Source organism: Asterias rubens, chromosome 20 (assembly GCF_902459465.1).
Source record: "Asterias rubens chromosome 20, eAstRub1.3, whole genome shotgun sequence".
NCBI lineage: Eukaryota > Metazoa > Echinodermata > Asteroidea > Forcipulatida > Asteriidae > Asterias > Asterias rubens.
Window position 1 is genome coordinate 4742595 of NC_047081.1, and position 16819 is coordinate 4759413.

The 16819-nt window shown below is 39.8% G+C and overlaps 1 protein-coding gene across 2 annotated transcripts in view; it reads left to right on the plus strand.

The window, feature by feature from the left end:
- Positions 1-16819, plus strand: part of LOC117303749 (protein NDNF-like) — a 43255-nt gene that overhangs the window by 14681 nt on the left and 11755 nt on the right. The window contains exon 3 of one of the 2 annotated variants that reach the window (XM_033788072.1): positions 175-339. The exons of the other annotated variant lie outside the window; for it this stretch is intronic. The gene's annotated coding sequence lies outside the window, so the exon portion shown is untranslated. The remainder of the gene's footprint in view (positions 1-174; positions 340-16819) is intronic. 2 annotated transcript variants of the gene reach the window in all.

Below are 16819 nucleotides of genomic sequence, written 5' to 3' on the forward strand. Positions count from 1 at the left end.
AAGGTGAATATTAACTCGTTATGGTTTGTTGACGCTGTGCATATTTCGTTTCATTACCATTTATCACCATTCATTACCACTGCAGCTATATCATTTGTTGGGGAATTGAACTTCGAAGACTAATTAGAGCTTTAAGTAAACCTACTCACTCAATGTGAACACTGTCGTTGTTAGGTTTTGCTGCAGTTTAGACGTTAACACGACCAGACCACGGCCAAATTTCCTAGAGCTGCTTAGCAGACAAGGCTGCTTAACAAGTTTCCGCTTTGCAGAAGTGAGCAGGATACCACTCACAACGTGTACATGTGACATTGTAGGTTGGCTGATAACGCCATTTTGGTAAGCATATTTTGTTGTATATAGCTACATTTTTGTCTGCCTAAGCAGCATGAAATTGGGCCAAGCATAATGATGACAGTGGTTTGGTTTAATGTCATGGCTGTGTGCAATCAGTTGAGTTCTTCAACTTTTAATCTAATAATGTAAATCTTGAAAATAAGTTAGAAAAGTTTAATTTGAGTGAATGAAGAGAAGACCACAATGTAAAGCGGTATTGACATGTGAATTGGAAATTGCATCGTACACAACGTACTGTACATACACTTACAACTACTGCGTGTATCAAGACGTGTGACATTCGGAATTGAAGTGGTATGGGTTGGTCCAGACGTTTATTCTGAAGTGATGCCTCATCCTAAACCCCTCCCCTCTAATATTTGACAGCATTGTTTTCCTCCATGAATGAGGAAAACAACAGCTTGTTCCCATGTGGGTTTTGAGGTTTCGTCACAGTTCTCGACATCCGCTATGTCTGTCAGTTCTACAGAGTGCGCGCTAGTCGACAATTATGATTGACAGCTGATTGACCTCTGCGTCTCATTATGACCCCATGTGGAGAAGGGTCAGGTCCGTAGAAGCTTTTCCTGTGTCAGTATTTGTCAGCGAGTCATTTTGCTGAGGTCACTGTCCTGGGGCAAGTTGATTCCAATTCCCTTGTTGCATCTCGTCTCCTTGGCCGTATATAGCGATTAGTGTTCTTCCAACGGCTGACCTGACTATCTAATGACAGTAGGACAACGTATAGGCACATGGTTCAGCATATATTCACAACGTATAGGCACATGGTTCAGCATATATTCACAACGTATAGGCACATGGTTCAGCATATATTCTCCATTGAGAATTATGAGCTAGTTGGAAAGGACTGAATACATTTACCGTGAATTTATTACGGGTGCTGTTCAATAGCCCATGAACCCCTTTTTCAAAAATAAATATCCAAAATCTCTGAGAGACATTAATAAAATAATGGGCCCAATTTCATGGCTCTGTTTACCGCCGAAGTCTGTGCTTACGATCAACATTCCCCGCTTACTTGCAGGTGCTAAATGTCTGCGCTGGCTCTGTAAGCGTATAATACCTAGTAAAATGGAGTACGTACACGCACAAGTCAAAATACCCTGCCAACCCTTGAAACTTGTTTGATGTAAGCACAGAATTCCCTGCTTCCATAAGCACCGATTCCTTGCTTACCGTAAGCAGAGCCATTGTATGATATTAACCAATCCTAATTGATAGTGCAGCAAAGGGTTATGAAAATATCTTTGCATAAAGTTCTATATTCAAAGTAGACGTACATTGGTTAACATTGAGCTCATTAAAGTTTATGCCACTTTGCGAGACTGGTAGCCTATGGTAGCCAATATGATGGCCATAGGTCAGTAGTATCAGTAGTATGATCGACCAGTATTGGCACTCATGGAGCTCCGTACAATCAGCCAGCCCAAAGACATACATGATGGCACTCATGGTGCTCCGTACTCTCAGCCAGCCCAAAGGCACACATAATGGCACTCATGGAGCTCCGTACAATCAGCCAGCCCAAAGACACACATAATGGCACTCATGGAGTTCTGTACTTTTAGCCAGCCAAAAGTCTCACATAATGGCACTCATGGAGCTCCGTACAATCAGCCAGCCAAAATACACACATAATGGCACTCATGCACTCCGTACAACCAGCCAGCCCGAATACACACATAATGACACTCAATGAGCTCCGTACAACCAGCCAGCCCAAAGACACACATATGGCACTCGTGGAACTCCGTACTATCAGCAAGCCCAAAGACATGGCACTCATGGAGCCCCGTACTATCAGCCAGCCCAAAGACACCGGAATGGCACTCTTGGAACTCCGTACTATCAGCAAGCCAAAGACACACATAATGGCACTCGTGGAACTCCGTACTATCAGCAATCCCAAAGACACACATAATGACACCAATGGAGCTACGTACAGTCAGCCAGCCAAAGACACACATAATGGCACTCAAGGAGCTCCGTACTATCAGCAAGCCCAAAGACACACATATGGCACTCGTGGAACTCCGTACTATCAGCCAGCCAAAATACACACATAATGGCACTCATGCAGCTCCGTACAACTAGCCAGCCCGAATACACATAATGGCACTCAATGAGCTCCGTACAACCAGCCAGCCCAAAGACACACATATGGCACTCGTGGAACTCCGTACTATCAGCAAGCCCAAAGACATGGCACTCATGGAGCTCCGTACTATCAGCCAGCCAAAAGAAACCGGAATGGCACTCGTGGAACTCCGTACTGTCAGCAAGCCAAAGACACACATATGACACTCGTGGAACTCCGTACTGTCAGCAATCCCAAAGACACACATAATGACACCAATGGAGCTCCGTACAGTCAGCCAGCCAAAGACACACATAATGGCACTCAAGGAGCTCCGTACTATTAGCAAGCCCAAAGACACACATATGGCACTCGTGGAACTCCGTACATTCAGCCAGCCAAAATACACACATAATGGCACTCATGCAGCTCCGTATCAGCCAGCCAAAGACACACATAATGACACTCATGGAGCTCCGTACTATCAGCCAGCCCAAAGACACCGGAATGGCACTCGTGAAACTCCGTACTATCAGCAAGCCAAATACACACATATGGCACTCGTGGAACTCCGTACTATCAGCAAGCCCAAAGACACACTTAATGACACTCGTGGAACTCCGCACTATCAGCCAGCCAAAGACACACATAATGGCACTCATTGAGCTCCGTACAATCAGCCAGCCCAAAGACACCGGAATGGCACTCGTGAAACTCCGTACTATCAGCAGCCCAAAGACACACATATGGCACTCGTGGAACTCCGTACTATCAGCAATCCCAAAGACACACATAATGACACCAATGAAGCTCAGTACAGTCAGCAGCCAAGGACACACATAATGGCACTCAAGGAGCTCCGTACTACCAGCCAGCCCAAAGACACACATAATGACACTCGTGGAACTCCGCACTATCAGCCAGCCAAAGACACACCTAATGGCACTCACTGAGCTCCGTACAATCAGCCAGCCCAAAGACACACATAATGACACCAATGAAGCTCAGTACAGTCAGCAGCCAAAGACACACATAATGGCACTCAAGGAGCTCCGTACTATCAGCAAGCCCAAAGACACACATAATGGCACTTGTAGAACTCCGTACTATCGGGCAACCAGAAGACACACTAAAAGACACTCAAGGCTCTCTCTGAGCCCTATTCCAGAACACCAGGATCAACCTCTTCTCCTTATGATAGTGTATGCACTTCACAACACACAAGACCAACGGCTTCACGTCTCATCCGAAGGACGCAACAATAATGGTGAAGTGTCTTGCTTAAGGACACAGGTGTCACGACTGGGACTCGAACCCACACTCTGCTGAACAGAAACACCACAGCTTGAGCCCAGTGCCCTATATCCACTCGGCCATGACATCTCTAGGTAAAGATGTAAATATGTTTACCCTTTTCTTAGAAATTCTTGAATTTAAATGGAAAAATACCGTGTGTTTGATTTAACCTCTTTATGAAAAAGTTAACCATATTCTTTACTCGTTCATAATTATCCTCACGGTGTATTGCAACCGAGGATAATATGACGTACGGAAAGGTAATTGGAATCTGCCTTATCTGACATGACCATGGTTGACCATGATTTGGCCTTGACTTTGTGGTTAATGTGGGCTGTAATTGAAAATACAAGATCGATTCTGTATCTTTTATTTTGTCGCATTGATCATACTGTGTGTTGGTAAAGATGTCATACCATACTAATCTCATTACTGCGTATTTAAAGGGATACGTTGCTTTGGATTTGGGCGCTTCGAGCTTTACAAGTGAAATGAACAGTATATGTGGAAATATGTTTTAAAAGTAGAATATGTAATCCACCCAAATTAACCTAGAAAATATGTGGTTTTCCTTTTACATCTTGACAAAACACAGTCCGCAATTTGTTGAAACAATTTGTTTAGTGTACACACATAATGGTAGACCGTATTGTTCACAGAATAAAAGGTAAACCGCGTAGGTTGGAGGGATTTATTTTGTAAATCATTATACTGTATACTTGTTAAACATGTTTTCAAACATATTCAATTCAAACAAACGCTTTTGATAGTCTAGCCCAAAGCGCCCAAATTTGAAGGCAATGTGTCCTTTTAAAGGCAGTGGACACTATTGGTAATTGTCAAAGACTAGTCTTCTCACTTGGTGTATCTCAACATATGCATAAAATAACAAACCTGTGAAAATTTGAGCTCAATCGGTCGCCGAAGTTGCGAGATAATAATGAAAGAAAAAACACCCTCCGTCACACGAATTTGTGTGCTTTCTGATGCAAGTTTTAAACTTGAGGTCTTAAAATCAAATTCGTGGAAAATTACTGTTTTCTCGAAAACTACGTCACTTCAGAGGGAGCTGTTTCTCACAATGTTTTATACTGTCAACCTCTCCCTATTACTCGTAATCAAGAAAGGTTTTATGATGATAATTATTTTCAGTAATTACCAATAGTGTCCACTGCCTTTAAAAGTTCGATGCAGTAATTTCAGTCTTGTAATCTTCGTGCTATAAGCAAACACTAAACCTTTCATGCTCTCGTCTAAAAATCGTGTAAACTTTATACTTGATACAGTATACATCTGAGCCTTGTAATATACGTCTTGAAGCCTTGTTGCTGCTAGTATAATTGGATAGTTCCTCCAGGTGTCTCAGGTGCTGCCATCACGTTGTCCTTACAATATAAGTACGGTGTAGTTCAAATCTAGTTCATTGTACATGCAGACCTACCAAGTCTCGCGCATTAGGCGTGAGACTCACGCATTGGGGCCAGACCGGGAAAAAAATAAAAATTAACGACATGCATTGCCAAATCGCGCTCGTGTGTACAAAAAACGCAATCTACAATGTTTGCACAATCTTCAGATTGCACGCAGTTTATCAGAATCATCATTTGTGTACAAACTTTGTACAAACAGAGCGCAAGTTTGCAGATTGCGCACGCTTTTGCTCTTCCAGCAGGTTCAGCTAAACTTCGGCAGAGCGCAAAACGCTTATTGCGCACAAGTTTTTACCGATTCGTTTAGCAAATTCGTTAAATGCGCTCCACTAGCGAAGACACAACAGGCAGAAGAAGTGAGCGGAGGATTTTGGACATCTTTTTTAGTCGATCTTTTTTAAGTTTGGAAGGAAATAATCTGACGCAATCGTACCTCCACATTTACCATCAACATCTCCTGTGTACCTCATGTGAGTTTTAATTATTTTGAAGAGGTTTTTGATGCATTTTGGAACACTTTTTTTGTCCACTATTAAATTTCGGATTTATTTTTTATTTTATTAAAAATAAAAATAAAGTTGGGCGGCGATTTCGAAAGGCCTTCTAAAACTGGAAGAAAAAAAATCCGGGGGGGGGGGTTGAGCTTTGAAAAATCTCACGCATAGCTGGCCTCTGGACTTGGCATCTCTGCCATACTCTGCCATACTGATGCCAGAAGAGCATTTGCAAGCTGTGTTTATTTCTAAAAAAATATTTCCAAATTCCAGGTCAGTACCATGCTCGTTTTACTCCTATTCTATGCAGTTTGGCTGGAGGCTTGATCCAAACTAATGTGTATGTATGTACATTGTTAAGGGAAAATCACCATTGTTTAAGGGAAAGTAAATTCATTTCTATTGTCCGGTTCAAGTTTAAAAACATCATACAACCATTTACACATTTCATCAAATCGTGCTGTTTGCATTTTCGAGAAAACTACAAAAAAACGATTGATTTTTTCATGGTGCACGTTCACTGGTGTGAGCAAAGTGATTTTTTCGGTCTTCAAATGCGATTTCCTCGTCATTTCGCGAAAAAAAACGGGATTAGCATGGGCTTAATTGAATGAAATAAAATGGTTTAACTTGAAATGAAGGGATGTTTGAGACTTTGTATGGCCTGGTTCATTAAGTGTGGATACAATACTTCGTTAAATCTTTGACAATACAATGTTGTACACCTGCTGTTATTAAATTTAGAAGTCTGAAGTTATAATTGTCACAAATAAAACCCGTATAAGACCAGTGATGTTTTGTTGTAGGAGATGCTTGGCCTATGTCTTACCCGTATAAGACCAGTGATGTTTTGTTGTAGGAGATGCTTGGCCTATGTCTTACCCGTATAAGACCAGTGATGTTTTGTTGTAGGAGATGCTTGGCCTATGTCTTACCTTGCTTTAAACCCGCATAAGACCAGTGATGTTTTGTTGTAGGAAATGCTTGGCCTATGTCTTACCTTGCTTTAAACCCGTATAAGACCAGTGATGTTTTGTTGTAGGAGATGATTGCCCTATGTCTTACCTTGCTTTAAACCCGTATAAGACCAGTGATGTTTTGTTGTAGGAGATGCTTGGCCTATGTCTTACCCGTATAAGACCAGTGATGTTTTGTTGTAGGAGATGCTTGGCCTATGTTTTACCTTGCTTTAAACCCGTATAAGACCAGTGATGTTTTGTTGTAGGAGATGCTTGGCCTATGTCTTACCTTGCTTTAAACCCGTATAAGACCAGTGATGTTTTGTTGTAGGAGATGCTTGGCCTATGTCTTACCTTGCTTTAAACCCGTATAAGACCAGTGATGTTTTGTTGTAGGAGATGCTTGGCCTATGTCTTACCCGTATAAGACCAGTGATGTTTTGTTGTAGGAGATGCTTGGCCTATGTCTTACCCGTATAAGACCAGTGATGTTTTGTTGTAGGAGATGCTTGGCCTATGTCTAACCCGTATAAGACCAGTGATGTTTTGTTGTAGGAGATGCTTGGCCTATGTCTTACCCGTATAAGACCAGTGATGTTTTGTTGTAGGAGATGCTTGGCCTATGTCTTACCCGTATAAGACCAGTGATGTTTTGTTGTAGGAGATGCTTGGCCTATGTCTTACCCGTATAAGACCAGTGATGTTTTGTTGTAGGAGATGCTTGGCCTATGTCTTACCCGTATAAGACCAGTGATGTTTTGTTGTAGGAGATGCTTGGCCTATGTCTTACCTTGCTTTAAACCCGTATAAGACCAGTGATGTTTTGTTGTAGGAGATGCTTGGCCTATGTCTTACCTTGCTATGACCTGTCTTGATTTCTGAACTCTGTCAATGTGGACATATTTTCAGATATCGTATGTTTTGAATGTTCCTATATTTTGAGGATTCCAAGGTTCTGTACTGTAGCAACCATTGTAGCAAGCGTACTCTATCTTCCTGTTGCACCTCTAAAGCAGGTTATATATAGGTTTGGATTTGGCTAAGATAAGACCCGATTATTGGTCCATAACTACCTTATTAATGTCATACCCGGGTACAGGATATCATGAAGGCCGAGAATTACTCAAATTCATTTAGGAATTGACTTTTTTGTCTAGACTAAGCGCAGCTAATTCTTAACTTGAAGTTATCTTTATATAATAAAGTAGAATCCGGGATTATGGAATAATGTTGTGGATGACAGATTTAATTAGTTTTTAAGATAACAAAACAGGTTGTTGATGGATGCTGAGCATGGTTTAATACCCTACTGGTTTGGCTGACCTCTCAAACCTCTCGGTTCAACGATTTGATTTTTATAAGAGAGTTTCCAGTTGGCTAATCTGGAGATACTTCCGGGTTGTCGTGTCCAATCAGAGAGGTCTTTAATCACAATAATATCGTGATGGGGTTTGTAACGAGCAGATCACGTCCAGCCACTTACCGGTCGTAATCACAATAATTACTGCCTCTAATATCTCTATTGAATACCTCTATCCATCTCATCTATATCGACAAAACAACCAAACAAGTTGAGTTTGGTTAATGTGGTGTGTACTGCTTCTCAAAGAAGGTTCATTAAAGACAGTGGACACTATTGGTAATTGTCAAAGACCAGTCTTCTAACTTGGTGTATATATCAACATATGCATAAAATAACAAACCTGTGAAAATTTGAGCTCGATTGGTCGTCGGAGTTGCGAGATAACTATGAAAGAAAAGAACACCCTTGTCACACGAAGTTGTGTGCTTTTAGATTTTTGATTTCGAGACCTCAAATTCTAAACTTGAGGTCTCGAAATCAAATTCGTGGAAAACTACTTCTTTCTCGAAAACTGTGTCACTTCAGAGGGAGCCTTTTCTCACAATGTTTTATATTATCAACTTCTCCCCGGTGACTGCTCTATGTTCCGACACCCCTATGTTCCGACACCCCTATGTTCCGAAACCCCTATGTTCCGACAACTCCTATGTTCCGACAACTCAACCTATAATCCGACACCCCTATGTTCCGACACCCCTATATTCCGACACCCCTATGTTCCGACACCCATTTATTCCGACAACCAAAACACCCCTATGTTCCGACACCCATATGTTCCGACAACCTGCACCAACATTTTGTGTTAGCAATTTTTCAAGAAAAACGGTGCGAGTATAATTTATATGAAAAGTGTTATTCTGCAACTTTGGTTTAGTAAGAAGTGCTGAGTAAATGGGGGGGGGGGGGGGGGGTAGACTTGATTATTTGTTATTATTAATTGTTAACGTATTATTATTACTTGTATTATTATAAATAAATAAAAAATTGGGGGGGGGGCAAATGAAAGAAATTACACATCGGCGCTAAAAACGCAGGGGAGAGTTGTAATTTTTATAAATTATGAAGGCTCGCATCTAACAAAGGAAATTGTAAAGTACCGAGCATTTTCTTGTGGGCTTACTCGGGGAGCCACAACTCATGTTTATAACCACAAAACAAAAGCACCAAATTCATGTGTGATTCAATTATCTTAATTTTGATTCAATCACTTTAAACAAACAATTAACAAAATTCAACTGATGATTGTTCAAACTTATTACCGGCCGAAATTCGCCGGGCAACATGTAATACAACTTGTGTTTGTGTTATTGGTCAACAGAGTAACAATGTGCGAATATAACTTGTCGGAACATAGGGGTGTCGGAACATAGGGGTGTCGGAATATAGGGGTGTCAGAACATAGGGGTGTCGGAATATAGGTTCAGTTGTCGGAACATAGGGGTGTCGGAATATAGGGGTGTCGGAATATAGGGGTGTCGGAACATAGGGATGTCGGAATATAGGCTGAGTTGTCGGAACATAGGGGTGTAGGAACATAGGGGTGTCGGAACATAGGGGTGTCGGAACATAGGGGTGTCGGAATATAGGGGTGTCGGAACATAGGGGTGTCGGAACATAGGGGTGTCGGAACATAGGGGTGTCGGAATATAGGGGTGTCGGAACATAGGGGTGTCGGAACATAGGGGTGTTGGAACATAGGGGTGTCGGAACATAGGGGTGTCGGAATATAGGCTGAGTTGTCGGAACATAGGGGTGTCGGAACATAGGGGTGTCGGAATATAGGGGTGTCGGAACATAGGGGTGTCGGAACATAGGGGTGTCGGAACATAGGGTTGTCGGAACATAGGGGTGTCGGAATATAGGCTGAGTTGTCGGAACATAGGGGTGTCGGAATATAGGGGTGTCGGAACATAGGGGTGTCGGAACATAGGGGTGTCGGAACATAGGGGTGTCGGAACATAGGGGTGTCAGAACATAGGGGTGTACCCTTTTCCCCATTACTTGTTACCAATTGAGGTTTGATGTCGATAATTATTTTGAGTAATTACCAATAGTATCCACTGCCTTTAATATACACTGAAGGCAACATTTGACACATTTTATATCATTTTTATGTTTAAAAACATTTGTCAAGGTAACATTGTTTATTTAGTTAAAGGTACGCTTTGTGGAGAAAACTAAGGAAACAAACCAACTATAAGAGCAATATACTAAATTTTACCCTATTTATATTTTAAATTATTCAATAAAGGCTTGTTTTATTTGATTCGTTATTACCACATTTTATTTGGGCTTGAATTGTGAGCTCTGGTAGGTTCTGATGAATCTTCTCACGCCGTCCAGTTGACATTATTCTCCATTCGATAAATCTGAAAGTACACCTCTTTTCTGGCCACGTCTGAGACCATATCAATCACATGATGGACGTGGGAAGCCCACCACCGTGTTGTTTATATAGACACCATTCCCTTTTAAAAAGTGTTAACACAATAAACAATATTGCCTACACGGAACCGTTGAATATTCATAAATGCTTAAGCGAATCTTAAAGGAATGGTTGCTCCTCTTACATTAACTGCCTATGGATGGGCGTGTTATCTTTTTAAGCCAACACGTGGTTCCGTTTTTAGTACTTTTATTTTTGTGTAAATATTTATATATTTATATATATTTAAAATACAACCAGGCAGTACCTATCAAAATGGATGACGTATCAAGTTTGACGATGTGTCAGAAAGTTGATGCTTGACTGTGACACAGCAGTGCAAAGTGTGGTTGTGTTGGCCCTTTAATGTGATTAATGACGTGATTTGTCTTTGACGCAGACGAAGCTGGGTATCTGATACCACGCTGGAAAAGTGTGTTTTTATAAATGTACAGAGTGATAATAATATCTGATAGCGATTTAGCGCTGTTACAATTCTCATCATACTTATTGCACTCATCGTTGGATTGTTGGACCAAGGTTGCACCAAGTTTGAAACAAGCAAAACATATCCCTACAAGTATATCTCTTATCGTGGAATGCAATGCAATGGCTGGGGGAATAGATGATCACAACTCTCTTTGTAAAAAAAAATATATATGTAGTTTGTTATGAAAGGCTTTCTTGTGTCCTTTAGGATATATTGGATGCATCATTAACAATCTCAGATGCTCAACATTAAACAAAGATCTGACTGTGTTTGTCTTCAGGTATAGGTTTACAATAATCAGGGAGTAGGGGAAATAATCGAAAAGAATTGGAGAAAACAAGATTGATGTGACTCGAGGAAAGGTCGTGAACATTAGAGAGGTGGGCGTCTAGCCTATACAGTTATATTTATAGGCCTTTAATACAATTAATTTTTTTAATGTTACATTAACGCATACAATACAAGCTCACACATTAACCTTTCAGCAGAATCGATTCGATTTCCAATCCTGATCTGTATCAACATAAAAGACGTGTATTTCGCTGGTTCTCATCTATGTCAATGATTCTATTACTTAGTCACGTCTCAGTCAGTATGACGTCACATACGGCCTTCAGTGGATGCATGCATTATGTTTAAGACAAGAACAACAAGATATATTCAATACATGACGTACTTTCCAGAGTTCAGTCGATATAAATAAATACATTTATAAATATATTTCACTTACGGTTTTAATTGATAAGGTTTTAAGAGCTTAAATAATAGGCCAGCTTATTGCACCCTATAGTTTAGCGGTATTCTTTCAATAAGCTTGGGTGTTTAGGTTCTTAAGGCCTTATAAACAAGTTCACCATCAGGGAGATTTGTTCTAATTTCTTAAAACTCTGAGTTTATAGCCTACTAGAAGTTGTTAATGTGTGTTCATATGTAATACATACAGTAATTTAGGTTTACCGTACTTTGTTTGTTACGTGTCGGACGATAAGTTAAAATTTTAATTTTGGTTAACAAACAAAATTAATGTTCTTTATCTCCGATGCAAATTTAACATCTATTATATCGTTGCGGTACCCGCTGCCAAAACATAGGATTCGAACTGCCTCTAGCTACCGGGTAACTTCGGTAGTCTAGTTGGTAAGACACTGCTCTAGAATTGCAAGGGTCGTGGGTTCGAATCCCACCCGAGTAACATGCATGTGATTTTTTTTCACAGGACTCGGGAAAGTGCTGAGTATACAGTACTTACACACATCGGTGTATGGGTAAAAAACAAAATTAATATTCTTTATCACCGATGCAAATTTAACATCAAGTTTGAATTTGTTTTAAATGTTTATTTTTATTTTGACATGCATGTATTACATTGCAGTGCAGTACACTAGCACCTTACATGTTGTTTAATGATGATCTGTTCTGAATACATACAAACGTGATTCTTGACCCGGCTCCAATTATTCTTCAACGGCTTTCTAGGCTTTCTTTTAGGTTTCCACCTAGCTCCAAATATGTGTTGATAGCTGAAAAAATGACGGACGAAAATATCGCTATGAATAATAATCATGTCTGTCAAAAACAACGAAGCTCACTAGTCAATCTAGTTAAATGGTGCTGCAGTTCTGAAGGGAGGCTTGATCAAGTTAGTGTATAAATAGGAGTTCAAATCGATAACATTCTGTCAAAAAAAACCGTCAGCTTTTGGCGGTCGTCTATACATAAAAGCTCTTTTCGAGTTTTAATTTATACCTTGAAAAACATGAAAACCGATGACGTCATTGGAAACTTGTGCATAGTCATTGTGCGCAGACACAGGTGAGTTCCGGCTATGGTTTTTATCATCACCCGTTATCTCCATTAACATCTATAGGCCCCCTATCCATATTGAAACAAAGATATATGCAGATGTTCTTGTGTCAACTTTACTTCTTGAACAGAGACTACTCAACAATTTGAACCCGTCAAGGCCAAAGCTCATATTCCACAACAATAATAACTGAAACAAACGGATATACTATCGCTTGCATTTGAATATCCATTTGAATAGGCCATACATAAATGGCAAAGCATGTCCACACTACGAACATGTACCTAGCAATGTCATTGAACGGTTCCATACTTTGAGCAAGTCCATGTTCTATGATCTGATGAAGCGGTATAGTTATTACGAATTATACTTAGTAATATGCAAGACTGAGATTCGAAACTTCCTCTTTCTTTCTCACCCTTTTCGTCCCCTTTCGTTTGTTTGTTAAAATTAAAGAAAGGACTGCAATTTGCAACGTATAATAGAAACACAAGGAAGCCTAATAAACATGATAGTCGTTTGGCCGTCAACGTCCTACCATTTAGATAATCAGCTTTTAATTGATATTTCCAGTTTTAGATGTCCATTGTGTTTTGTTACCAGACACTTGTATAGGTTGTATAAGGTGGTATGCGTGCTTAGTCCCTGGTACCAGCCTTCAGTACAGTATTTTACTTGAGCTTAACCAGATCACCACCAGCTGCAACCTACTACTATTCACGCACACCTGTCGCAAAGCTGATTAGCTGGCAACACATGTGCTTTTACACCGAGTAAATCACTGATGTATCGCCAAACGCCGACCGGGGGTTACTTTCAGGTTAATGGTGGGCTCTGGAAATATACAACAGGGAATTCGGTCATTTAGTGTCAAACCTATTTTATAACTCATAAAATAACTTTTTAGTCTGCATGAACACATTTTGTTTTGTTCTGTACCATCTACGATTACTTACGGGTAAAATGTTTAAATTGATCTGTGCACTGTTGTTTGCAGTGAGAATGTTGAGGCAGTGTGTACTTTGTGTAATTACTCCCGTAAAACTTGGAAAGGATCACCGGAGAGATGTAGAAACGACCCTGTGAAGTAATATAGTTTTTGATCTTGACCTTGATATTTTTACTGCACAAATCGCAATAGATGTGGCTGTTGACGTGCAGTCCCACATGTTTTTTGGGGTTATTTTTCCACCCCAAAAATAATATGAAAACGAGAAAGGCTTCCGCAGTGCACCCTTTATATGAAAGCACACAATTCTATGCAACGCGGGTGTTTCGCGGGTGTTTTCACTTCTGTCATTGTTTTCTTGCAACTTCGATGACAAACTTAGCCCATATCATTTCCACTGGATTGTTATGTTGGCACTATTGGTAATTGTCAAAGACCAGTCTTCTCACTTTGTGTATCTCAACCTATGCATGAAATAACAAACCTGTGAACATTTGAACTCAATTGGTCGTCGAAGTTGCGAGATAATAATGAAAGAAAAAAACGCCCTTGTCACGCGAAGTTGTGTGCATTTAGATGCTTGATTTCGATACCTCAAATTCCAAATCTGAGGTCTCGAAATCAAATTTGTGGAAATCTACTTCTTGCTGGAAAACTATACTTCACTTCAGAGGGAGCCGTTTCTCACAATGTTTTACACTATCAACCTCTCCCCATTACACGTAATCAAGAAAGGTTTTATGATAATAATTATTTTGAGTAATTACCAATAGTGTCCACTGCCTTTAAGCTTGTCTAATAGAGGAACCGTCTTTATGGTATGATCACAGAGGCTCTGAAAGCTCACACCCTCCACATCTATCCCCTGAATAGATGTTACACAATTTAATATACTTTCTCTTACTGAAGGGTATATCAAACGGCGCGTGCGAGCACATGGTGAGTAAGGGGTGTCTATTAAGTGCCATTCCTTGCAGGGTGTTAATCCATTACACGTGTGCTCCTCTAGAAGCAACGAGTAGTAAAACATAATAACGAGTGATTTGTTGTGATAACTAGCGATTAGTTGTGATAACTAGTGATTGGTGGAATAACTAGTGATTAGTGGGATAACTAATGTTTAAGGGGTAATGGTGATTAGTGGGATAACTATAATAACTAGTGGATAACTTGTAATTAGTTGTGCTAACTAATGATGGGTGGGATAACTAGTGATTAGTGGGATATTAAACTAATGTTTAAGGGGTAACTAGTGATAAGTGCTGATAACTTTAATGATTAGTGGGTAACTAGTGGTTAGTTACGATATCTTTTGGTTAGTTGTTACATGGAGGAAGGAGTTGTAATGACACAGAAAATGCAGCGTATCATCAAACACTAGGATCTGGGTCAGACCTCTGGTTCCAACCAATAAGGTAGAATCTTGGTGTCCAAAAAGGAACAAGGATACAAACTGTGAGCAAACGAACATGATATTGGTTGTTATCAACCGAGCACAGTTTGAATTACATATTCTTGTGAATTCATCAGACTTTCTTGAAGTGATGACTAGAGAATCTTTAATTTAGATAAAGTTTGATGGAGTTGAACTATACTCGTGGTAGTCTGTGAAATAGCAGTACGCATACATTAAAGGGTCTATGTACACAAAACACAATGTCCACAGATTTAAAGTTTGACGATAATGATAGTAAACGCTGCCATTAAATTATTACCTACTGATGCGCTGTAGTTTGAGAGATTGTTAATACTATGTCACGAAAATAATTTGCGTCTCAGTTTTAGCATGTAAAAATGTATTAACCAGTTATGGTAATATCATAACTACAATATCATAACTGGTTATCAATTTAATACGTTATGCTAAAATATTTATCATTTGAGACGAAAACTATTTTGTGACTTGTTTTGCTAATTTCTCAAAAGCTACAGCACTCAAGTAAGTAATAATATTTGAAGGGAAGCTTTATACTCCATTATCTTCAAACCGTGTTGTTTTAATGTAAATCGGTGGTCGTCTTTAAAAAGTACCCGAATCCATTAAGCTAGTACATTTAGGCCTACAATGTATGCTCCTACGTGTTCTCTGACATTCGACGTACGGATGGATGCCAGTAATGTGTCCAGGACGGGCATAAGGAAATGCACGGTTTCAATAGAGGGGTTCAATCAGAGGCCATTGTAATTTGCGCGCTGTATACAGCGTGTAGCCTAGGAGTGGGGTCGAGGAAATGGGCCATTGCATGGACATATCGACGTCACAGCTGTTACTACGTCATCAAATACAGCCAACACCACAGAAGATAACCACGCACTTTAGCATTGCACAATATCCAGCCCGTAACTAACCAGCATCAATTAATCACTGACAGCTAATAGCTATACCCTATCGTAACTTCATTAATTTCAGTAACCAATTGTTGTTTCCATGTGCTTTACATTTGTAAGTCGGTATTCTTTTCCGAAGACGTTTTAAATTTTTTTTTATTGGAAACACCCTAAGGGGGGGGGGGGGGGGGGCTCCTGCAAGCTCAAAACCTTATAGTTAAACCGTATTTCCATCATGGAAGTTTGAAATAATAAAATGTATTGTATTGTATTGTACTCCATTAATACTGTGTTTAGTGTAATGTAGTGTACTATGTATTTTGATGCAGGGACAAATCCCATAACCCTCGGTAGGGTTACATTATGTAAATAACAACAAGTATAACTTGACATAAAATAATAACAGTTCTCTCAACGATCATGTTTATGCATTATATCACTTTTAACTACCATACAATGTAATCACCTTACAATTTTTTTTTTTTTAAGTTTAAATTAAAAAAACGAAAAAAAAAAAAAAAAACCGCCAACACAGAGCTATAGATATCTCAGTTGCTTCTAATCCCGCTTTAGTATTTTTCTTTGTTCAGCCCAAATTTGAAAAGAAAAAAACCTATTGGATTGAGTCAATCTAAAAACTTGTACATAATGGTTGGTGCATGAGACTAGTTTTTTATTAACCGTACTGCGGGAATATATCTCTTTGTGTAGTTGGCATTGTGGCATTTTGTACAGTTCAGATTGTAACTACGCATATTGGATGACCATACACTGGAGCTTTCCAACTAAGTTACATCACTAACAGCTCAACTTGACTTTCTTACTTCTTTCAACGAGAACTTACTTG